Below are 24643 nucleotides of genomic sequence, written 5' to 3'. Positions count from 1 at the left end.
TCTTCCTTTCATCTTTTCCTCCTCCCTCCCTTCCTATTTTTCTTCTTTCTTTCCTACTTTCTTTTTCTTCCTTCTATCTTTTCTTCCTCCTTCCCTCCCTCCTCCTCCCTTCTTTCCTTCCGTCCTTCCTTCTATTCTTCCTTCCATCTTTCCTACGTTCCTCCTTTTTCTTTTTTCACTGCTCCCTCTCTCCTCCCTCCTTGAGACATTAAAAAGTAGAGAGGTAATGCATAGAATCTTCCAACTTTGCCAGCTCTCCAAGCAATTTTTTAACCCATGCCAGAAAGGTTGGTCCTAATAATCATCTGCATGCAACCCCAGATCCTCAGATGAAGTCACTAATGACAAAACCCTGCTTGGTGACTTGCCAGAGGAGACCAGACCAAAGTTGGCAAGGCAGAAAAGTTGCTAATTCTAATAGTGAAGCATGAGGAAGGATACTGTTCACTTAAAGGCACCCTCAGCCCTATTTGCTATTTAGCAGGCAGCAGCAGCAGATTTCTTAGGGCTTCATGACTGTGTCAGAAATTCCTTGAGCTCAATGATCACTTTTGCTGCCAATCACAAAGGTGAAGACATTTGTTCTGGAGTCCAGAGCAAGGGGAATTCAAATACAGCAATTCAGTAGTTCCCATCTCTACCATCATGTGATCAGGAGTGGTATTTTGAATAAATTTTCTTTAACTATATGGAAATGATTTTCTGATGCCAAAGAACTCATTTGCTTGCCCCTCTCACTTCCTCTCATGGGCCCCAAATCAAATGGTACAAATGCCCTCTTGAGGTTAAAAGTTAAAGAAGACTTTTGAATATGGAGCCCTTTATAGGTTTAAGCAAAAAGTACATCCCTTAGGGGAATCCTACTCAGGGGAAAAATTAATATTTCAATTCACAAAGTGGAGGAGTTAGCATTTTAGAAACTGGAGGGGGAGGGGGAAGTTTTCTACACCAATCTACAATTGTAATAATAAAAAGAGGATGAAAAGATAGGGTTTTACAACCTTGTAGTTTCATCTCACACCCAGCAAATAGCAAAGACAACAAAAGAAGGAAGTAGTAAATTTGAAAGGTTGTGGGAAGATAGGCACACTAGTACATTGTTGGTGGAGTTATGAATCAGTACAACCAACCATTTTGAAAAGCAACTTGGAATTATGCCAGTCATGTGACTAAAATGACCATAGACTTTGACTCAGAGATTCCATTACTAGGCTTTAGACCACAAGGAGGTCATAGTTAAGAAGAAAGATCAAATTATTTACAGTAGCACTTTTTGTCTTTGCAAAGAACTAGAAACAAAGTAGACACCCATCGATTGGAGAACGGCTAAACAAATCATGGTATGTCATTGTAATGGAATATGACTGTACTGTAAGAAATCATGGATATGGGGAATACAGAGAATACAGAAAAATCCACATGTAGAGTGAAGTTAGTACAGCCAAGAAAACAACATTTACGATTACAATTTACGGTTACAGTTACACAATAATTGTAACATTGCAAATGGAAGGAACAACAGAACATCAAAAGCAAACACTCGAATTAGAAGAAACAAGCTCCAAAGAAGAAATGAGAAGACCCCCTCAGCCCACTTCCTTGTAGACATGGCAGGTCCCTAAGGGTGGTATTGCACATATTTTCAGACTTTTTCAATATATTGTTTGATTTTGCTGATTGTTTTCTTTTTCCATTAAAATATTATTTGATATATGAGATGGCTCTGTTGGAAGGAAAGAGGAAAGGATACTGGTAGAAATTCTAATGATGTAACAAATTAAAATATATCAATTTTTTTAAAATAAAAAGGATAAGATTTTAGAGCTGGAAAAGACTACATCTAGAGACCATTTGGTCAATAGAATATAAACTCCTTGGGTCTAAATCCTATTTTTTTTTTGGTATCTCTTCCTTCTAGCTTGGGACTTTCAAAATAAGAGTCACTTAATAAACATGTTGGATTTGTAAAATCCCCTCATTTACGGATTGGGAAAGTGAGATACTAGAAGGACAAATGACTTGTTACAGGTCATACAGCTACCAAGTAACGGAGACAGCTTATGAAACCAGTTCCCTTTGTGGTTGGCTAACAATTTATTTACAATCATAACCCCTTGAGGATGGTGATCCAAACAGTACTGCTCCCATTTGTAAACGAGGAAACAGCATTGGTGTGCTGATAAATGTTTGATGACCAGCTCTTCCAGGAAAAAAATGCACATGCTACAAACTTAATTTTAATCAGCATTATTATTTTCTCCAACACTTTCTTAAGTCTAGACAATTAGCCAAACAATAAATCAATCCCTAATTTATGGCATTTGCCTATTTCCAAGGAACAAACACTGACAATGAAAATTTTGCTATCGGCTCTCTTGAGTTGGTTTGAGCTGGCTCCAGCACACCACCAAAACTGAGATCTCAAAAGGTTGAATGGTGTGGTGAGAGGTGGAATTTGAACCCAGGTCTCTTGACTCCAAGTCCAGAGCCCTTTGCACTCAATCATGCTGTAAGAAATCTGTGTATATATAACTCTAGCAAAGAGTCATAAAAGTAAATATTTATACATTAGAACTAGAGAAAAATTAGAGATCATTCAGTCCAACACCCTCATTTTACTGAAGGAGAAATTGAGAGGAATAGGATGAAGTGACTTGTCAAAGATCACACAATCACACATTTAAGTGCCTGCTATGTGCCAGGCATTGTGCTAAGTGCTGGGGATACAAAAAGAGGCAAAAGACAGTCCCTGCCCTCAAGGAGCTTCCAATCTAATGGGGAAGAAAACATGCACAAAAAATTTCAATAAGTTATTTACAGGACAAATGGGAAACAATTAACAGCTGGAAGGAATTAAAATTAAGAAAGGCTTCTCCAAAAAATAAGCTAGGGTAATAAATCTTTAGGATTCAAGCCCTATTTCTATGACAACAAATTTAATGCTTTTGTTAATAGCCTATGCACCTATTTGTCCCTATGAAATTCCATCTTTCTGGATTTCGCCAATCAATCTAGAATGTTAGGATCTTTTGACATCCTGAATCTGTCTTTCAACCGAGAACCAATGATTTTTGAGTTGGAAGAGACCCCAGATACCATACAGCTCAAGCCACATATGGAAATGAGAATTCTACTTTATGGTCATAGCTTGTAACCAAAAATGTTAGGGGATCATTGTAGATTACAAATTGACTATAGTCAATAAAGGAGTAACATAATTTTAAAAAGTGATGGGGCAAATGGGAACAGAATGTAGAAGTTGGAGTATAATGATTTCTCTATTTCTGGCCTTGATCAAGTACAGGAAAACATTTTCTATAGTAGGGGTTGGCAAACTAAGTCCCATGGGCCAAATATAGCCCACTACCTGTTTTTGTATGGCCTGTGAGCTAATAATGGTTTTACATTAATAAATACAATAAAACTTTATTTACAAATGTGAATACATTCTCAGCTTGAAGGCCAATCATAAATATATATATATATATATATTATATATATACTTACATATATAGTGTGTGTATATACACATACATACTATAAATACACACACTATATATATACACATATAGTGTGTATATATGCATATATATACATATACACTATATATGTATGTATATATACACATATACTATATATATTGAGAGAGACAGACAGACAGACAGACAGAGAGAGATTAGGGAGTTGTCATTTAAGGGAAGGTGGAAGCAATAAAGAAGAATGATGTACCAATGAGTACCAATTGACTAAATCAATCAAGTTCCCCACCCCATTTATTGATTTATTTTGACTTTATTTATTTGTTTATTTTTGAGGCAATGGGGTTAAGTGACTTGCCCAGGTTCACACAGTTACTAAGTGTCTGAGGCTGGATTTGAATTCAGGTACTTCTATCCACTACACTACATAGCTGTCTCCAGCCCATTTAAAGTAAGTCATATGTTATTGAGATGAAAACATGTCTCAATCAATCAATCAAAGATTTCAAGTTAAATGTGAAAAAGTCCTTGGATGAGTTGGAAGGACATCGACAGAAGGAGTGTACTGTCTGGCTGAGGAAACTTGGTCATGGGCTGTGGTTTATATATAAAATAGAAGACCAGCTCAGAATTCAAGTTATTTAATTATCTGGTAGAGAAGAGACTGGTATGAGCAAGAGCCAAGAGATAGTGTTCCAGCAAAAGCCCTCAAGAGCAACTACTTGGAGGATAGGAGAGTGCTTCAGTTTCAGCTTTGGCCTAGGTGTCCTCTCCCATCCCCACTTGGCCAAATTTCAAAGGTCCACTGGCAACCTAGCATGGTTTCTAGGGACAGCAGTGGTTGGCAGCTAGTTGACGCATCAAGATCTGGGAAGAGATTAAATGCTATCTTGAAAGGGAGATTCATTCTCCAAAAGAACAAAAGAAGCTACACTACACCTAAGGGGAACTTCTCCACAAAGGGGAGTAAAGAGGTTCCAGCAGCCAGGAGCTGTGGATGACCACTTTGCCACACATTCTTTCTAAGCTTTAGCTCACTTTCCCCTGTATGCTGCATGTAACAGTGGAAATGTATGTCATAGACTTTTGGGAAGATATTTCAGTTCAACTCTTCTTACTACAGCACCTTAATAACTACCCCCTAAAAACATGAATTTCAGCTGACAATCATGATGGGCAGCATGCTGGTGGGGGCTCATGAACTATATCCTTTCCTACCCTTTCAGGGCTAATCCCTACAACCATGAGGGAACCTAATAGCTGTACTTTGTGGGCTCAACTAATTCATGTGAATTGGAAAAGTCATTCCAGAGCATTTTTGTTACATCATGTTGCTCAAACCAGCATCTCTTCAATTTTCACCCATTGCCCTGGTTACCAAGCACAGCAACTGACATGACCATATGGCATGGTCTCCTGGTCTCTCACTATCTTTCCTGGTCACCTTCCTCCAGATGAATTCCAGCATATCAATTTTCTGCCTAAAATCCAATACCCAGAAATGATCTGAATCTGAGATTCGATTGAATATCTTATACTCTATCAAAGCTATGATTTAGTTGATTGTGTGGGATAGACACGAATTTAGGGGAAAAAGGAGGTTGAGAGGTTGTCCAAGGATGAAGTGTGTATAGATGTGCTACTCAATGTTCTCCATATATGGAGTTACATCTCCCACCTGTGTCTTTGCCAAGACTTTCATCCCTCATGCCTAGAATGCTTCTTCTTACCTCTGCCTCTTAACACACCAACATCCCATTCAAGGTCCACCTTATGCATCAGCTCCACTGAGGGGCCTTTCTTGATTCCCTTAATTATGAGTGCTTCCTCTACCCCACTGCAATTATTTTGTATTTACCAATCTGTACAAAATTGGTCTGCCCTCTATAGAATGTAAGCTTATCGAGGGTAGGAATAATTTTGTTTTTGTTTTTGCACCCCAGCCTTTAGTCCCAGTATCTTACATATACTAGGTGTTTAACAAATACTTTTTAAACTTAGGCATAATGATGAGTAATTCATTTCACACCATCATCGCTATCATCACCCTCATTATGTAATTGGGCAGTTCTTCAACCTATGGGCTGAAAACTGGTTGATCACAAATATAAAGAGTAGGGATCAGCTCTTCATCTCACCTGGGAATAGGAGAAAAAGGAATGAGGGCTATAAACAGTGACACAGATAGGGTGGATAGAAAGAATGTTCTATGCATAGGAGAGGTGTAGTGGATACAGAAAGGGGTCCCTGCAGTCAAGAAGATTGGGTTCAAGTCATACCTTTGACACATACAGGACTGTGTGACTATGGTAAATTATTTGACCTCCTAAGTTGTAGGGAAGATGCCAGTCTTCATTAGCTGCTGATTTGACACACCATTGGTTCCTTTCTCTTTCTGAGTTTCTATGACAACTTTCTCTCTTAATTCTCCTCCTGGCAGACTACTACTTCTTTGTTGGTCCATTATCCATAGCATTCTCCGTAACTGTAGGTGTTCCTCAAGGCTCTGACCCAGGCTCCCTTCTTTTCTCTCCCTATGCTCTCTCATGACCTCATCAGCTTCTGTGAATTTAATGATGATCTTTCTCTCCTAAAGCAAGGATCTGACCATGCCACTCCAGTATTTAATAAACTCCAGTGGTTCCCTACTGCTTCTAGAATCAAATATAAACTCCTCTTTGTTGGCTTGTAGAGCCTTCCACAATCTGGCCTTAGCTTGTCTTTCCAGTTTTAGTGGCTATAACTCTCTCTTTCTCTCTAAAACTCTGCCATTCAGCCAAATTAGACTTCTCTCCATTCTTCACCCATGACACTCCATATCCCATTTCCTTGCTTTTGAACTGGTCACTTCATTCCTGGAATGTACTTCCTTCGCATTTCAGCCTCAGAGAATGCTTTTCTTCTTTCAAGGTAAAGCTCAGACACCACCTTCTGTAAGTAGCCTTTCCTGATCTCCTTAATTTATTTTTATTTTAAATTTTATTTTTATTTCCAGTTCCAAATTCCCACCCTACTTCCTTCCCCCTACTTATTGAGAAGTCAAGAAATAGAATGCCTATTATATATTAAATCATGCAAAATATATTTTATATAAGTCGTGTTTTGAAAAAAAGCAAGGAAAACGAAGAAAGAAAAAATATGCTTCTATCTGCACTCTGAGTCTATCAGTGCTCTCTCTAGAGGTGGATTTCATTTTACGTCATGAGTCCTTTGGAGTTATGGTGGGTCGTTGTATTGGTCAGTTACTGAGTTTTCCATAGTTGATTATCTTTACAAAGCTGTGGTCACTGTATAGATTTTTTCCTGGTTCTGCTCTTTCACTTTGCATCAGTTCATAAATGTCTTGGTTTTTCTGAAACTATCCCCTTCATTGTTTCTTACAGCACAATTGTATTTCATCCCATTCATATACCATAGCTTGGTCTTCCATTCCTCAGTTGATGAGAATCCCCTTAATTTCTAATTCTTTGCCACCACAAAAAAGCTGCTGTTCATATTTTTGTATATATGGGTCTTTTTCCTTTATCTTCTTGGTATCCCTTCAATTTAAGTATCTTCTTTTCCAGCCTACCTTGCATTTAATTTCTTATTATGCAATTATGCAATTATTTCTTATTTTTTACTTACCTCTTTATATGTATTCTGTACATGCTGACATATGCAATTGTCAACTCCATCATTAGACTATAAGTTCCTTTCAAGTACAGATTGTTTTTTTTTTTGTATCTGTATCCCCAGCTACTAGCACAGTGTCTGGAACATAGAGAGCACAAAATAAATTGATTGATTGGTTGGAAGAGGAAGCTTGAAACACTGATGAAATCACAAGTCTGGTTAAAAAATGAAAAAAAGAAATGCCAGTAGTCATAGCGGTTGGCCAATAAGCTAGGTTGCTGAGGCTGTGGACTTACTTTCTCTAGAGGTCTCTAAGATATAGAATACATTTTTGAATGTAGCTATGTGGCACAGTAAGGCAGCTAGGTGGCATAGTGCATAGAGCCCTGGGCCTAGAGTCAGGAAAACTCATCTTCCTGAGTTCATATCTGGCTTCAGACACTTACTAGCTTTGTGACTGCTTAACTTCCTTCCTTCCTTCCTTCCTTCCTTCCTTCCTTCCTTCCTTCCTTCCTTCCTTCCTTCCTTCCTCTTTCTCTTTCTTTCTTTCTTTCTTTCTTTCTTTCTTTCTTTCTTTCTTTCTTTCTTTCTTTCTTTCTTCTCCTATTGCACCCCGGGCCATCTTCAGTCATCCTGGTGAATATCAGGCCACTGGACCCAGACAGCTCTGGAGGAGAAAGTGAGGCTGGTGACCTTGCAGAGCCTTCTCTCACTCAAATCAAAGTCAACTGCAAGTCATGTCATCATTTTTGTGATGTCATGGTCCTCTTTGAGAATGATGGGCAAACACAACAACCAGCCGTGTGACCGTGGGCAAGTCACTTAATCCTCTTTTCCTCAGTTTCCTCATCTGTAAAATGAGCTGGAAAAGAAAATGGCCAACCACTGCAGTGTTTCTGCCAAGAAAACCCCAAATGGGGTCATGAAAAGTTGTATGTGACTCAGCAACAACAGGTGGCACAGTAGAGAGGGCTGGGTCTGGAGTCAGAAAGACCTTAGTTTCAAATCTTGCCTCAGATTCTCACAAGCTGTATGACTCTGGCCAAGTCACTTAACCTCTTTCTGCCTCAGTTTCTTCATCTGTAAAATGGGGATAATAATAGACATTCCCCCCATTTCTCAGAGGGTCAACTGATATGTATATTTGTAATATCATTTGTAAATTTGTAATGATATTTATAAAGAGCTTAGCACAGTGCTTGTCACATAGTAAGTCTTTAGTATAAATGCTCATTTCCTTCCTTCCTTGAATGTCTAGTTGTGTGTAGGCAGCCGAGTGGCGAGAGTAAGTGGTTGAGTTCTGCCTTGGCCTTGTGAGTCTGTCTGTGTGAGATGGGCAGGCAGGATGGATTAGACTTCTCCCAGGACTGTGATTCTGGGAGTTTGGGTGGGGGGATGGCAGAGAGAAACCAGGCCTTCAGCCCGTTAGCCTACTTGTCACTTGCAGCCGTGATTGTGTGCTTTGCTAAGATCCAGAAGAGGAAATATCTCCCAATTGCTTTAGAAATGCAAGAAATTTGTCTGTCTGTGTTTTTGTTGCAGTCAGTTAAATCCTCTGGCTCACATTTAATGGCCGGCTCCAGATAGATTTTTGTTAAAATGCTGAAGCCTAATTTTTGTTTAATAATTTTCAATTTTGAGGCCAGTGTCAAATTAGTGGGCCTTCCAAAGTCAGGCCCTGGTAATTGGGCAGGCGAAAGCCTCACACACACACTCAGGATATTCAATACATTTTGTTATACTCAGTACAAAAAACCTAGTCAGAAAACCCTGATTTATGATATTCCTCAGGTTTCCTGTTACTTTAAACCACTAACATTCTAAGGCCCCACCCTTCACTCCTGGCCAGCACAGCTGCTACCAACCATCTCCTCTCCATATCGCCAAAACCTCCGCACTTATATAATGGTAGGAAAGAAGTGATCGATTACCCAGGGCTTTACCTCCTTAGCCATTCCATTAATTCTCCTGTTTTTGCTTGAGGGCTCTGCCTTGCTGTCTGTACCCCATAACTTGGTGTCTATGACATTCAGCAATTACATGGAGAATTCATTTACTGAAGGCAGCCAACTTATCTGGAAAATTCAGGACCCTAAATATCCTTTTTTTTTCTTCCACTATCAGAGTGAGTGCCACAGCTTAGAGTCAAGAAGACTCATCTTCCTAAGTTCAAACCCAGTCTCAGAAACTTACTAGTTGTGTGACCCTGAGCAAGTCACTTAACCCTGTTTGCCTCAGTTTCCTCATCTGTAAAATGAACTGGAGGAGGAAATGTGAAGCCCCTCCAGTATCGCTGCCAAGAGAACCCCAAGTAGGGTCATAGAAAATCAGATATGACTGAAAAACGACTGACTGAGTTATGGAGTCAGGAAGACTTGACCACTTCATTCCGTCAAAGAGCAAACTATACCTCAGGAAGAAGTGGCTTCTCCAAGGATACAGTGAGTTAGTACAAGACTGGGACTTCTTGCAGGTAGGGACCCTGTCATAGCAGTGTCTCCCCCAATTTCCACTTTGGTGCATTACATATAGTAAGAAATAAATGATTGCTGGATGATAGAAATAGAAGGATCTTTATAGATCATCTGATTTGACTCTATTTTACAGATAAGGAAACTGAGTCCTGGAGAGGTGGAGGCAGTAAGGAGCAGAGCCATGATCTGAAGGTCTAGGGCCAAAGGGAGGTCTCTTTCCATTTCAGACAGGCTAAGTTTTAGCCCAAGCTGCAGTTTGTGCAAATTCACTGATGATCATTCATTACATGGATGCTAATGTAAATTTTTTTTCCCCCGGCCAGGGAATAAACACAGTTCTTTGCAGAAGGCAGACAGGAAATGGTAACAGGTGACATGTGGCAGGGTTGATAAACTGGGGAGTCTGTGGAGTCCCAGTTTGGACTCCAAGAGGAGCCTTTGGGATTCATGAGAATGTAATTCCAGAAGGCTGGGAGCCTGATTGAGGCCCTGGGTGGAGCAGCTGAGAGCACAGGGGAGCCCTGCCTTGCTCTCACAGACACAGGCCACTCACAGATGGGCTCTCTCCAAATGAGTTCATCAGATGTTCGCAGCACACAGAGCCCAGAGGTCTTGCTCTCCAAAGAGGCCCTAGTTCCCTGATTGATGGGGGCCGGCAGGGAGCTTGCAGAGTATGCCTCGAGGTGAGCAGGGCTAACAGCAAACCAGATTCTGCTGACTCTTGGATCTGGGTGGGCTCACTTGGGATGAACACTGGGTAAAAGCAGCAACCAATCAATGCTTTCTTGGCTGGTCAGCAGGGGCTGGGGGAGGAGGAGACCTTTTGTTCAGCATGGGAGCCTTGGATACAAGTGGTCAATTTTGTCCCCGATTTGCTAATGAGGGGCACTTCCATTTGGGCAAGTGAAAAGGGGGACCTCCCTGAGAAACCTTGGTCTGGAATCCCTCAATGTAAGTAGGTGACAATTTATGATATGCATAAGCATTTGTAAGCCTCAAATAAAAATTTCTTGTATTTTTATAGTGCCTCTCTCCCAACCAGCTCAAAGCACTTTGCAGACATTACTTGGGCAGGGTCTACTCAGTGTTGGCCAAATTGGATGGGGATGGAAAAATTTGGTCCATCTACTTCCCCCACAGCCATGGAAGCAGCATGCCTGGGATGGGGCCAACATTTTTTGGGCCCCTTTAGAAATGTGGCATAGCCAAAGACTTGGGCTGAATTGTTCAGCTCTACCAGAGAGACGCCTAGCCGTAGCTTCCACCCATCTACAAGAGACCCAGAGGAAATTGGAGAAGGGGAGTTGTAGGTGGGACTGAAGACATTCGCTGGCTAAGGTAGGATTCTGGAGGGATGTCCTAAACTGGTGTTTCTAAAGCCTATCCAGACTGGGCTAATGTGGAGCTGGGCAGGAAGATGGCTAATGGGACTTAGGCCATGTCTGCACACACACATGAAAAGAAACTTGAAAGAGATGTGGGCAGATCATGTGACCTCTTAGAGCTTTAGTTTTTCATCTGTAAAATGGGGATATGATATATGTACTACCTACCTGGTAGTGCTGTCCTGAAAAAGTCTTTGTAGGCTATAAATAACTATATACATGGAATAATTACTATTATTTAAAGTAAGTTATTGGTATTTGGGACTGTCTCAACAGTAAGCTGATTTGATTAATTGAGCAGAAATCAGTTAAAATGTCTGTCTGACCTAGAGGTGATTTCATGACCACTGTTACCCTGAACCTCATTGCTCTTCTTCTGATATGGGAAACCTCAGTCACACTGAGATCTGGGAAAGACCTTAGCTCAAAAAGACCAAGGTCTCCCACTGTATCCAGGAACACCTCCAGTCGTCCTGATCTGTGTCTGGCATCTGGATCCAGATGGCTCAGGAGGAGAGGGTGAGGCTGGTGATTCTGCACAGCCCTCCCTCACTTAAATCTAATTCATTTGCATGTCAGGGCATCACCTTCCTGATGTCATGTCACCTCTTTGAGAACAAAAGACAAAAAACAATATGGGAAGATAATTATCTGCAAAACAATGGCAATGCTTATGTTATATTTTATATATTTAGTAATAAAATATTTATTAGTAATACCATAATATACATTTTATTTAATAGAATATGGTAAATATTTCTTACTATATTTTAATAATAATAACAGCTTATATACAATATGGTTTTTTAAGGTTTACGAAGTACTTTATAGATATTATCTCATTTGATTATCACAACAACCCTGGAGGGTAGATGCTACTTTTATCCCTGTTTTACAGATGTGGAAACTAAGGCAGATAATGGCTAAGTTATTTGCCCAGGGTCACATAGCTAGCAAGTGTCTGAGGCAGGATTTGATTTCAGATTTTGCTGACTCCGGGCTCGGGGCTCTAGCCACTGAGCCACTTCACTGCCTATGAACTATGAACTATGTCATTTTATTCAGAGGATCTAAAACTATCTAATGTAGATAAAGGCAAAATAGATATGGGACTTTGTTGTTGTTATTCCATCCCATGTGACTCTTTATGACTCCAGGGACTTGTCCATGGGGTTTTCTTGGCAAAGATACTGCAGTGGTCTGCAATTTCCTTCTCCAATGTGACCCTATTTTATGATGAGGAACTGAGGCAAATAGGGGTTACGTGACTTGCCCGGGGTCACACAGCTAGTAAATGTCTGAGGCTGGATTTGAACTTGGGTCTTTATGACCTTAGTCTAGGTACTCCATCCACTTTACCACCTAGCTGCCTATGTATGGGACAGGTATCCTTATTTGTTGATTTTATCAGTGAAACAAGGCAATGGAAAGGATTGTGGAATAGGATTGAGGAGACAGGCTCTCATCCCAAATTTTCTACTTCTTATTCAATTGAATAGGAAACAGCTGAAGCTTTTTGAATGGGCAGTGGCATGCTCAGATCCCTGCTTTAGGAATATCATTTTGGTAACTGAGTAGTGAATGGAAGGGGTGTATGGAATGTTCATGCAGGGTAGCACCTCTGGTGTGAGCTGCTCATTCACCTTTGGTGTCCACCTGTCACCCAATTCTTACCTGTGGCTCCAAGAAGCTGTATCATGTACAACAGTCACACCCTGGTAAAGCCATCTCAGCAGATGAGCTAAACCAGGTTGAGAGTAACCTAGAGGCCCGAAACCTGTCAGTGGATTAGGAGGATGTCTACACAAGCTTCTGAAGACTTTCCCTAGCAGAAGGGACAGATGAGAACAATTTGTTCCAACAGCCAGGCACTGTGGACTGTTTAGAGGTTGGTCAGATATCCAAGATGCCAAGGTGGCACTCACTTTATCACAGGCCATTGCCAGTCATCTTGACTTTTGTTCTGCCACTGGACTTCAATGACTGTGGAAGAGACAATGAGGCTAACTTTGTACACCTCTACCTCACTTGAATCCAATTCGTGTGCAAGTCAAGACATCAAGACATGGTCTTCTTCAAAAATGAAAGATGAATAACCATAGAGGACAGAAGCAGGTACTAATTAGGATGTCTATTTCAATGGTCCATGTGAGAGGCAATGTAAGGTTAATGGGAAATAAGATCTTCCCCTGCCCATCAATAGGCCTCATGTGAAGCCCATTAAGGGAAACTTGTTTGCTTGTAGGAAGGCTTACACACCTATTGCTAATTTCTAATTAGGCACTGAGTCAGGAGGGTTGTGATGCCTTCTGGCTCTGAGCTTATTAGCTCAAAGAGTATATATTCTGAGAGGTGAGCTTTTGCTTTGGGGGTTTGCTTAGGAGAAGGATCTTGTGATTCCCTGGTCAAGAGGCTGAGTGGCCTGTATGTTGAGAGATCCCCAACTACTCAGAGGTAAAAGCTCCATCTATTCAGTGGTGGATGTAAAGTATATAGTAGTATTGGTTTGATTCAGGCAGTAGAGCCCTCCCTGTTCATCTTTATTTCTCTGCTCTGTATTTTCTCTGTTCGTATTTTCTGTTATTAAAGAAGATTGTTGACCCCTGAAACAAATGTCTTTTCTAGTAAAGCAGTTAAAAGAAGCTGCACTGGCAGCTATCCTGAATGTGCTAGTGTGGTTGCCATTACAGGTGATGAAAGCCACAGTTTGGTTAATGGCCATGTGAGTAAAGAGAAGGGGGGATATGTGAGATATGTATATGGTGGGAGGTAGAATCACCAGAATTTCGCAGCTGATTGGATATGTCAGGCAAGGGAAAGGGATGAGTTGAGGTTGACTCTGAGGTTGTAGACCTGGGTGAGGAAAAATGGCGATGATTTTGACAGAAATGGGGAGGTTAGGAAGAAGGACCAATTATTAGAGGGAAGGTATGAAAATCTGCCATGGAAACATTGAGTTTGAAATTGGGCTTATAGATGGAGAAGTTAAATAGACATTTGGTCACATGGGATGATGGTTTGCTCAGGATTAAGGATGTGTATATCAATTTTAGGATCATCTGCATGGGTATGGTAATCAAACTCATGAGAATGATAAGAGAGGAGATAGGGGAATGAGGAGAGGTTGAAGCTGAAGGACAGGGAGAGAGGTGAAGAAAAAAGAAGAGGAAGAATGAGAGGGAGAGGAATAGGGAGAAGCTTTGGGACAGAGTTATGGGGCACATAAGGTAAGGATATTGGTGATGATCCAACAAAAAGATTGAGAAAGAACTATCAAACAAATAAGAGAAAAACTAAGACATAGTAGTTTCAGGAAAATCCAGGAGGTCGAGGTGGTCTGCAGAGAAGTGAAGAATAGAGACAGAGAAAAAGGCCGTTTAGGTTCAGTAATTATGAGATTCGTAACCTTGGTGAGAGAAATTTCATTCTGGCTGTGTGACTGAGTCAATTGCTTCCTCTCAGTTTCTTTATATGTAATATGATGGAGTAGATGGTTACTAAGGTTCTTTCTAGCTCTAATGTCCTATTTATAAAACACACAGGAGGTTTGGTGACTGCTCCACGGTCACAGAGATTGTCAGAGGCTGAGCTAAAATGAACACCTAACTCTCTTCATTACCATTCCAGAGTTCTGACCATCCAGTTGTCCCACCCATCATAAAAAAATTCTGGTTGAAAAATGCCACACAAAATATATCCATTTGAGTTTTTTTTAATAAATAGCCTGAATACCACTGTACATTGAAATGCAGAGTTCCTGCCTACCCACAATTCAAAGCCCCACTTGTGTGGGTTGTTGATTTTTGGTTAGTAATGAACTGATTCACTGTGCCTAGACATCACAGCTCATATGCTGGGTAGATCAATCACACATCTGAAGGTCGGTGATGGACGGGGTGGCAAACATGAAATGACAGTATGGCTCATTTACGTAAGGAAACAGGAATGTATAATGGATGAAGGGATTGGGCCCCTCCATTGCTTCTTGGGGAAAAGGTGGTTTCTGGATGGGCCTCCTTGGCTTCTGGAATTCCTTCCTAAAAGAATTAAACCTCTGGGGACAGGCTGGCTGGCATTTGCTTGGAGAGTGGAATTCTAAATGCACCCAACATATCATAGACCCTGGCTTCATTTAGAAACATCTGAGGGAAAAAAATCTTTTACTCTTATGATTTGCAAGTATACACAATCCTGGCTCTGCGCTTTGACTTTGGGCAAGACATTTCACCTTCTGGGCCTCATTTCCTTTTCTAGAATGTGATGGGGTTGGATTAGATGATTTTTAAAATTCCTTTCAGCTTGAAAATCCCATAACCCTATGACCTAGGAACGATATGGGATAGGGAGTCTGATGCAGTAGAGAGAGTGTGAGCCAGAAGACCTGGATTGAAATCCCAGATCAATCAGTTGCCAATTGTATGTGACCTTGGTCATCGGTCACCTCCTCTTTCTGAGTCTCAATTTCTTCATCTTTACAGTGAAGATTATAATACCCCACCCACCTCGAATGGAACCTATCCTATCAATGGAAACTACTGAATGTGAGAAATTACATCATGATACTAGACTGCTTGATTTCCATTGGCCTGTTGGTCAGTTCCCCTGACCCACTATGCCCCTCACCTATGGGAGCTACTGCTGAGGGTTCCCCAAACCTTGAATATGGGAATGAATGAATGGCTGGGTGATTGATATTTCTTCTTTTTTCATCTCCCCTCTGCCTTCTAGGGCAGCTAGGTGGAATGTATGGAGTGCCAGCCCTGGAGTCTGGAAGACACATCTTCAGGTACAAATCTGGCCTTAGACACTTACTAGCTGACTGACCCTGGGCAAGTCACTTTACTCTGTTGGCCTCAGTTTCCTCATCTGTTGAATGAGCTGGAGAAGGAAATGGCAAACCACCTCACTATCTTTGCCAAGAAAATTCCAAATGGAGACAGGAAGAATCAGAAAAAATGACTGAATAACAACAAACCATCCACTAGCCTTTGTAGACTGAAAAAAGGAGACTGGAAAATTGGGTTATGGTTTTTGAAAGGTTGCCAAGCCCTAGTAAACAATTTCATCTGATGGGGATCAGTCGTCCCTACCCAAATGAAAGATGACCCATCAAAGTCCCTTCTCTGTCTTGGTTGGTTGGTGAGCTGTGTTATGGGATTGTTTCTTTTATGTCTAGAAGGTCAGATGCCCTAGTGATGGAGAGGCTGTGCCCCTAGAGCTGGGCTTTGGTCTTGTACCTTGGGGCTCCCTCTTCTTGTTTCTACCCATGATCCCACATCCTTTCCTCTTTCCCAAATCAGAATTAAACTTCAGGCTATAGAAACACAAGTAGTCAACCCCTATCTTCCTACCTTCTTCTACCTATAGCTGCCAAATCTTCAATTGTTGCTGTGTTTTTTTGTGTACATCTGCTTCTTCTTTCTCCTTCTTTCTGTTTCTATCTTTCTGTCTCTATCTCTGTCTTTTTCTCTGTCAGGAGCAGTTAGGTAGCACAGGGGATAGAATACCAAGCATCTCTAGCCAGAGGAACTGAGTTCAGTCTAACCTCAGATGCTTGTTAGCTGTGTGACCCTGGGCAAGTCAGTTAACCTCAGTTTCCTCAACTGTAAAACAGAGAATAATGATAGCATCTTTTCCCCGGGGTTGTTGTGAGGATCAAATGAGATAATATTTGTCAAGCATTTAGCACAGTGCCTGGCACATAGTAGGTAACCAATAAATAAACTCTTGCTTCTCTCCCTCTTTCCTTCCTTCTTCTCTCCCTTCCTTCTTCTCTCCCTTCCTTCTTCTCTCCCTTCCTTCTTCTCTCCCTTCCTTCTTCTCTCCCTTCCTTCTTCTCTCCCTTCCTTCTTTCTCTTTGACTCATGAGCACAGTCGCAAGATAAGTCAAAAATCTCTACCCCACCCCCAGTCACCACCATACTTCATACCAGATAGCTGCTCTGTGGGATGAATGGAGTTGGGAAACAGTAACTTTTGTAGAGAAATGGTGTTCAGGAACATGTTAACCCTTCTCTCTTTTGTCCTAGTCAAACCTTATCTGGGATATGGTGTTTAATCTTGAGTAATGAATTTTAGGAAGGACATTGACAAACTGGAGCCTATCAGGGGTGGGGGCGGGGTGACATTCTAATGAAGGAAAAACAACATATACAGGAGAGTGGTAGCCAAGAGGGTTTAGTTCCTTTGATTTGTTTACTATTCTCAAAACGGTAGTAGGAAAGGGAAGGGAGAGAGCAATAAAGTAGCATTGTCTCAAGATGTCCGTGAAGGGGGAAAGACAGGTCCAAGTCCAGTGCCAGAGGTGAGGGTTAGCACAGAGGAGCATGGGAATATTAATGTACAAATGTTATATTCTCTGACCCTTACAATACCTCTGGGAGAGCGCAGCAACAGGTATTGTTTTCATTTTCTTAAAGATGAGAGAAATGAGCCTCAGGCACATTCAGTTACTTGTCTGTGGTCATACAACTAGAAAGAGTTAGAAGTGGGACTTGAAGCCAGGTTTTTTCTGACTTTAAGACCTGTACTCCATTCACTCTCCAGCAAGCTGTCTCATTACCACAGTCAAGGACCAGTTCTCTCAAAGGTCTCCCCCTTATCTTCTTTATCAGCATTCTCCCCACTTGCAATAGTGTAGAATATAATAAAAAAAGTTGGGAAACACTGGGTGCCATTTAGGAGGTTGGTCCCATAGCGTTGCCTTAGCCCTGGCTTAGCGGGTATCTTTGGGCCATTTTCTTTGGTCTTGAGCTATGTCAAAGTGATGCCCAAATAAATGCCTGGCTAATTCAGGCACGAACTTGGTCAATTAGGCATTTTCAAAGCCCTCACAATCAGTGGGTCTTTTTTTTTTTCTGTGAAGTTAGGTGTTTGCTGATAGGTAGGACAAGCACCTGGCTGGTTTGTTCCATCTTCTCATCTGGTGGCTCTGGCCTCCCACAGACGCTTTGAGAAGGTTTTGCTGCATTATTTGTCTGAAATGGTTCCTGTTGGTGGTAATGTGTATACACTCTGCAATGGCGGGCAGGGGCTCGCAAAAGATAAACAATTCCCCCAGAAATGGCGCCTTTCATTCTGGGTGTGAGCTGGGTCTGCTGATGGAAAGTCAAGCTTCTTACATGCTGCTGGGTATGAGGAGGGTAAAATAAACTTGTCAAACTGAGGAAAGTAATTTCATTAAAGCTGTATTAGCCTCCTAATATAATCAGTAGATCAAAGTGCTTCTTCCTGTCTAAGGGTGAAGAAATTGGCAACAGAATAAAGTTTTTACTGTTAAAAGAGCATCAAAGATGATGTAATTTGGGCACCTTAGAATTAAAAAAAAATATTAGTTCATTATCTCACGGACGGCTGACTGAAAGGTATTAGGTATTGCCTCCTCCCCTTTTTTTTCAACAGTTCTCCCCCTTCTCCCACTACCCACACTGGCCTATAGCTCACTGCAATGTCATATATCAGGGAAAGGGAATAAGCATTTATATAGCCCCTACTATGTGTTAGGTACTCTGTTAAGCACTTTACAATTATTAGCCCATTTAACAATAATAATAGCTGACATTTATATAGCCTCTACTATGTTCCAAGCACTCTGCTAAGCTCTTTACAACTATTATCTCATTTAGTGATGATAATAATAATAATAGCTAACATTTTTAAAGCCCTTACTATGCGCGAGACATTGTGCTGAGCATTTTACAATTGTTATCTCATTTTCACCTCACAACAATCTTGTGAGGTTGATTATTATCCCCATTTTACAGATGAGGAAACTGAGGCAAACAGAGATTGAGTGACTTACCTGGGTTCACAATCGTAGTAAGTGCCTGAGGCCAGATTTGAACTCAGGTCTTCTTGACTCCAGGCCTGGAGCTCTAGCCACAATGCCGTGAGTAGTCAATTAGGACTGGGAAGTGCCTCAGGTGAGAACAATAATCCACATTTCACATCTATTAGAAGCTCTCAAAACCATGTTTAATAAGTGGGACTCTACTAATGTTTTCTTGTCAAGACTGGGCACCTTTGATTGAAAACAACTCTTTCTGCTTGTATGAACTGATGCAGGGCAAAGCAAGCAGAACCAGAAGAGAAATATATAATTTAAATGGAAAGGATAACATCAAAAAGAAGTTGAGCATGGCATCATTATGACGTCCAAACTTGTCCCCAATGAAGAGATGAGAAAGTTCACGTTGGGTTGTTTTTATTTTTTGTAGAGGTGGGGGGCTGTGGATATGAAATAACATATACACTGTCAGACTCAGTTACCCTATTGGTTAGTTTTGTTGAAGTTTTCCTCCTTTTCTTCCTTCCTCTATCCTTCCCTACTTCTCTCTCTTTCTCTCTCTCTCTTTCTCTCTCCCTCTTTCTATCTCTCTTTCTCTCCTTCCTTCCTTCCTTCCTTCCTTCCTTCCTTCCTTCCTTCCTTCCTTCCTTCCTTCCTTCCTCTCTTTCTTTCTCTTTCTCTCTCTGTCTCTCATTCATTCTCTTTCTCTCTCTCTTTCTTTCTCTCTTTCTCTCTCTCTCTTTCTTTCTTCTGCATAGAGGAAGGGGGAGAATCATTAGGATCGCAGATCTAGAGATGGAAAGGACCTTGGAGAATACCTAACCCAATACAAGTTAGGAAACAGAGAAGTAGGGCCACACAACTAATGAGTGCCTGGGGGATATAATAAGAAATGAAGGAAATGATATAAAGACAAGTGATGTCAATTTTTGGAAAAAATGACCTTCTTCCCATCTCTTCTCTTCTCCCTCTAATCCCTCTTCCCTCCTGCTGGTCATAGGCCTCTCATCTCAGATGACTCTTTCTAACTCACCAGTCTAGTCCCAACACTATTCTGACCTGCAATTCCATATTCTTTCCCTGGTAAAGTTCAGATGTCTTTGTGTGGCCTTCCTGCATCTGGTGCCACCTCACCTTTGCAGCCTTAACTGCCATGTTACCCTCCATACATCCTAGAATCTAGCCAAATGTGTATACTCCATCTTCCTAACACACCATAGACCTTCCTGTCTCCATGCCTGTCTGCACGCTGTTTCCTATTCTTGGAATGCCTGCCCTCCTTCCCTACCCTTGCCTGTCCTCTTTTACATCCTAACTCAAATGTCACTTCCTCCATGAAGTCTGCCTTGATCCTCCCTGATCCTCCCTGGTTATGACTATTAGCCTTGCACCTCACAAAGTAGAATGTACTTTGTTCTCTTTTTCTCTGGTGCTTGGATAATAATATGTTTTATAGAATTTCAGGCTTGGAAGGGACCTTAAAGTTCAATTAGCTCAACCCTTGTCTTCTTTGTAGGAGAGAAATGAGTGAATATGATGAATTGGTCATTTAGTGTCTTATCTCTCTACTAAATATTTACCTCTTATCTTTGTATTCCCTCCCCCTCACCTCAAAATTGTAGCATAGTGCTCAGCACACAGTAGATGTTTAATAAATATTTATCAAATAAATAAACAACTGCCAGGAGGAGACTTGGAAATAAAAAATAATAACATAATAATATTAGAATGTAAGCTCCTTAAGGGCAAGAACTATCTTTCTTATTGCTTGTATTTGTACTACCAGTGCTTAGCACAGTGCCTGGCAAACAGTAAGTGCTTAGTAAATGCTTGCTGACTGACTGATATATGTCATTGTTATATATTCTTATTATGGCATGTATACTTATCCTTTCCTGTGACTTTCCCCGTTGTAGTTTTCAATATATTGGGTCAGCATAAGAAATTAAATGGGAATTTTTGGGAAGTTTTGTGGAAGCCATGGATGACATGCAAAGGTCAGCAGATGACGCAGAAAAAGTTTAGAAACCCAGAAATGCACAAAATATATGTCTAGTATTATAAACACCCCATAAAAGAAAAAGAAAAAAATCAGACTTCTTCTCCAGTGTGAAGGGAGGGCCAAAAATTTTTACTCAGATTTTCCAGATCACAAGGTGCTTCACTCCTAACCCTCATGATGTGGAAGAGATACCTATGTGATTACATGGATTTTACATATAATATGTATGTATTCACACATATATGTATATGTATATATGTACCTATACATGTTATATTAATAGAACTTTTATACCACTTTCTGGTTTATAAAGCAATCTCATCCCAGCAACCCTGTAAGATAGGTAACTCAAGCATGATTATTTTCCCACTTTACAGAAGAACAAGCAGATTCAGAGAAATTCAAGGGACTGGCCCATGGTCACATAGCTAGGAAGTCACAAAATCACAGAATCTTGGGAGGGATCTCAGGGTTCATCTGGTTCAGTCTGCATCTGTATAAAAATAACCTCTCTACACTCTTCCTGAAGATCTCTAGTAAGGAAGAAACTACCAGCCTGAGGCAGTCCCTCTCATTTTTGATTGTTCCGATTGTCAGGAAGTTTTCCCTTAAGTCAAGCAGAAATCTGCCACTCTGAAGCATCTATCCATTCCTTCAACTTCTGCCCTGTGGGGCTAAGTGGAGCAAATTTAATCCCTTTTCCACTTGACAGTCTTTCAAATACCTGAAGTCAGCTATTATCTCTTTTCCCCCCTCCTCATTCAGCTTCATCTTTTCTTCTCTAGGTTACATATCCCCAGTTCCTTCTGGATATGACAGGTCCTCCAGACTTAGCCAGGTACCTCAACCTGGACTTTCTGACCCCAAGACCTGAGTTCTTTCCACAATGGTGTAGCCGAGATGGAGAAGAGAAACCTGGAGAGATTTCTGTTCTCTGAGACAAAAGTAGCGAAGGAACATACTGGAGATGTCTTGCAGTTTTTTCCCCCAGATATTGAACTGGAAATCAGGGCACCCGAGTTCTGGTTTCTATTCTATCACTGCAGGCAGACCTCAGAGATATTGCGGGTTCAGTTCCAGAGCACTGCAATAAAGCAAATATCTCAAAAAAGTGAGTCACATGAATTTTTTGGTTTTGCAGTGCATATAAAAGTTATGTTTATGCTATATTGTAGTCTGTTAAGCATGAAATAATATTGTCTTAAAATATGTACTAAAATGTGTATTAAAAATAGTTTATTGCTGAAAATTGCTAACTATCATCTGAGTCACAATGTTTTTGCTGGTGGAGGGTCTTGCCTCCATGTCGATGGCTGCTGACTGATCAGGGTGGTGGTTACCGAAGGTTGAGGCGGCTGTGGCAATTTCTTAAAATAAGATGTCAATGAAATTTGTCTCATCCATGGATTCTTCCTTTCACTTGAACACTCAGTGGCCATTTGAGGATTATTAATTAGCCTAATTTCTATATCATTGTGTCTCAGGGAATAGGAAGGCCCAAGGAGAAGAAAGATGGGGAAATGGAAGCTCAGTGGAACAGTCAGAACACACACACACACCACTTATTGATTAAGTTTGCTATCTTACACAGGCATGGTTTGTGATGCCCCAGAACAATTATAAACATAATATCAAAGATCACTGATCACATATCACTGTAACAGATATCATGATCATGAAAAAGTCTGAAATATTCCAAGAATCACCAAAATGTGACATAGAGGCACAACGTGAGCATATGTTGTTGGGAAAATGGAACTGATAGACTTGCTCAACACAAGGTTGTCACAAACCTTCAATTTATAAAAAAAAAAAAACACAGTGTCTGTGAAGTCCACTAAGATGACATATGTCTGTACTCAGCTGTATGACTTTGAGCAAATCTTATCCTTGCTGAGACTCAATGCTTTCCTCTGTTAAGTGGGCAGGTTAGACAAGAGCATAGGTCTTAATATGGTCTCTATGGACCCCGAGAAACCCATGGATACATGGGTTCATTAACTTGAATGGGAAAATAGCCTCTTTATTTAACATCTTTTCTTTTGTAATCCTATTGATTTTATTTTGTGACCTTAAAAACAGATTCTAAGAAGTTGTCCATAGGCTTGCCCAGCTTACCAGTCTTACTGGTCTTCTAGAACCTCTAAGGTTCTTTCCCATTCTGACATTCTAGTAGCATACTGAGTAAAGATGACTCTCTAATGTTATTGTATGTGGGACGTTAAATAGGGAGAGGATGGCTAAATACATTTCACCATTATAATGACACCACGCAGTTGGATCCTGGAGAGTGTTTCATGATTAATTGTAGTGATGACTAGCTGTATGATTTTATCTCTAAATAATGGAATGGAATAAATCTAGTGGAAAGAATCTTGGACTAGCAATCAGGGCACCCGAATTCTAGCCCTAGAAATCAAAAATGGTGAGGGGACAGGAGACCATGTGGTATGAAGATTGTTCAAAGAAATTGATGATGTTTAGTCTGGAAAAGAGAAGACTTGGAGGTGGCTTGATTCTGGACATCAAAATATCCAAAGGGCTCTTATTTAGAAGAAAGATTAGGCTCGTTTGATTTCAAATCCCGCCTTAGACACGTAAGCTTTGTGACCTGAGCAAGTGATTTAACCCCTGTCTGCCTCAGGTTTTTTGTCTGTAAAATGAGGATAATAATAGCACCTCCATCCCAGGGTTGTTGTGGGCATAAAATGGGATAAAATCTGTAAAAATGCTTTGCAGATCTCAAATGCTTTATAAAATGCTGGCTCTTATTAGCTATTGTTATTGTTTTGCCTGTCCCTAGAAGGCAGAATAAGGAGCAATGGGTACAAGTTTCAGAGAGGTAGATTGCAGTTTAGTGGAAGGGAAAAGTGGGACAGTCACAAAATGGAATGGGCTATCTCAGGGGTTGGTGGGGTTAGGTTAGACCTCCTACAGAATGTCTTTTAGCAGAGACTGGATGATCACTTGTTAGGGTTACTGTTGAGGGAATCCTGTTCAGGTATGACTTAGGCTAGATGGTATCTGTGGTCCTTTCCAGACTGGAGATACTGAATCTCAGCTATGATTTTTCCATGTGACCTTTGGGTGAGTCAGAGAGGTTTGTTGGAGTCTTGAGAGTTGACTGCTAAATTTCAGAGTGAGCGTTTACACCTTGGAAGCAGCAAATGCTACAAAGCGAGGCTTGATTTAGTTGATTATTTAGATTTAAGAAAGTGATGGAAGTATATCATGAGTGTTCTGGGATCCAGTTAAATATTACCAATATTCCCCCTGTGAGCCACCAAAAAGGTCTCAGCCAAATCAGTTGAGAGTCTTCAGCATAGTCTTGCATATTCTTCAGCACTAAACATCTCCTTTGCTTATTGATTTAGTTAAAAGCTCACATTTGACCAACCCAAAGATACTCACCAAAACTAGGTTATGTACTAGGCTATTATATATTTCAGGGCAGTTAGGTGGCACAGTGGATAGAATGCTGGACCTGGAGTCAGGAGGACTCATCTTCTTGAGTTCAAATCTGACCTCAGACACTTATTAGCTGTGTGACTCTGGGCAAATCACTTAACCCTGTTTGCCTCAGTTTCCTCATCTATAAAATGAGCTGGAAAAGGAAATGGCAAACTTCTCTAGTATCTTTGCCAATAAAACCCCAAATGGGGTTGTGAAGGGTTGGACACAACTGAAAAACAATAGTATTGCAATGCCTGAATTCAAATCTGGCCTCAGTCACTTACTAGCTGTGTGACCCTGGGGAAGTCACTTAACCCTCTTTGCCTCAGTTTACTTATCTGTCAAATGAGCTGGAGAAGGAGATGGCAGGTCACTCCAGTAATTTTGCCAAGAAAACGCCAAATAGAGTCACAAAGAGTCAGACACAAGTGAAATGATTGAATAGCACA

This window comes from Trichosurus vulpecula, chromosome 3, assembly GCF_011100635.1.
Source record: "Trichosurus vulpecula isolate mTriVul1 chromosome 3, mTriVul1.pri, whole genome shotgun sequence".
NCBI lineage: Eukaryota > Metazoa > Chordata > Mammalia > Diprotodontia > Phalangeridae > Trichosurus > Trichosurus vulpecula.
This window is presented reverse-complemented; position numbering follows the sequence as displayed.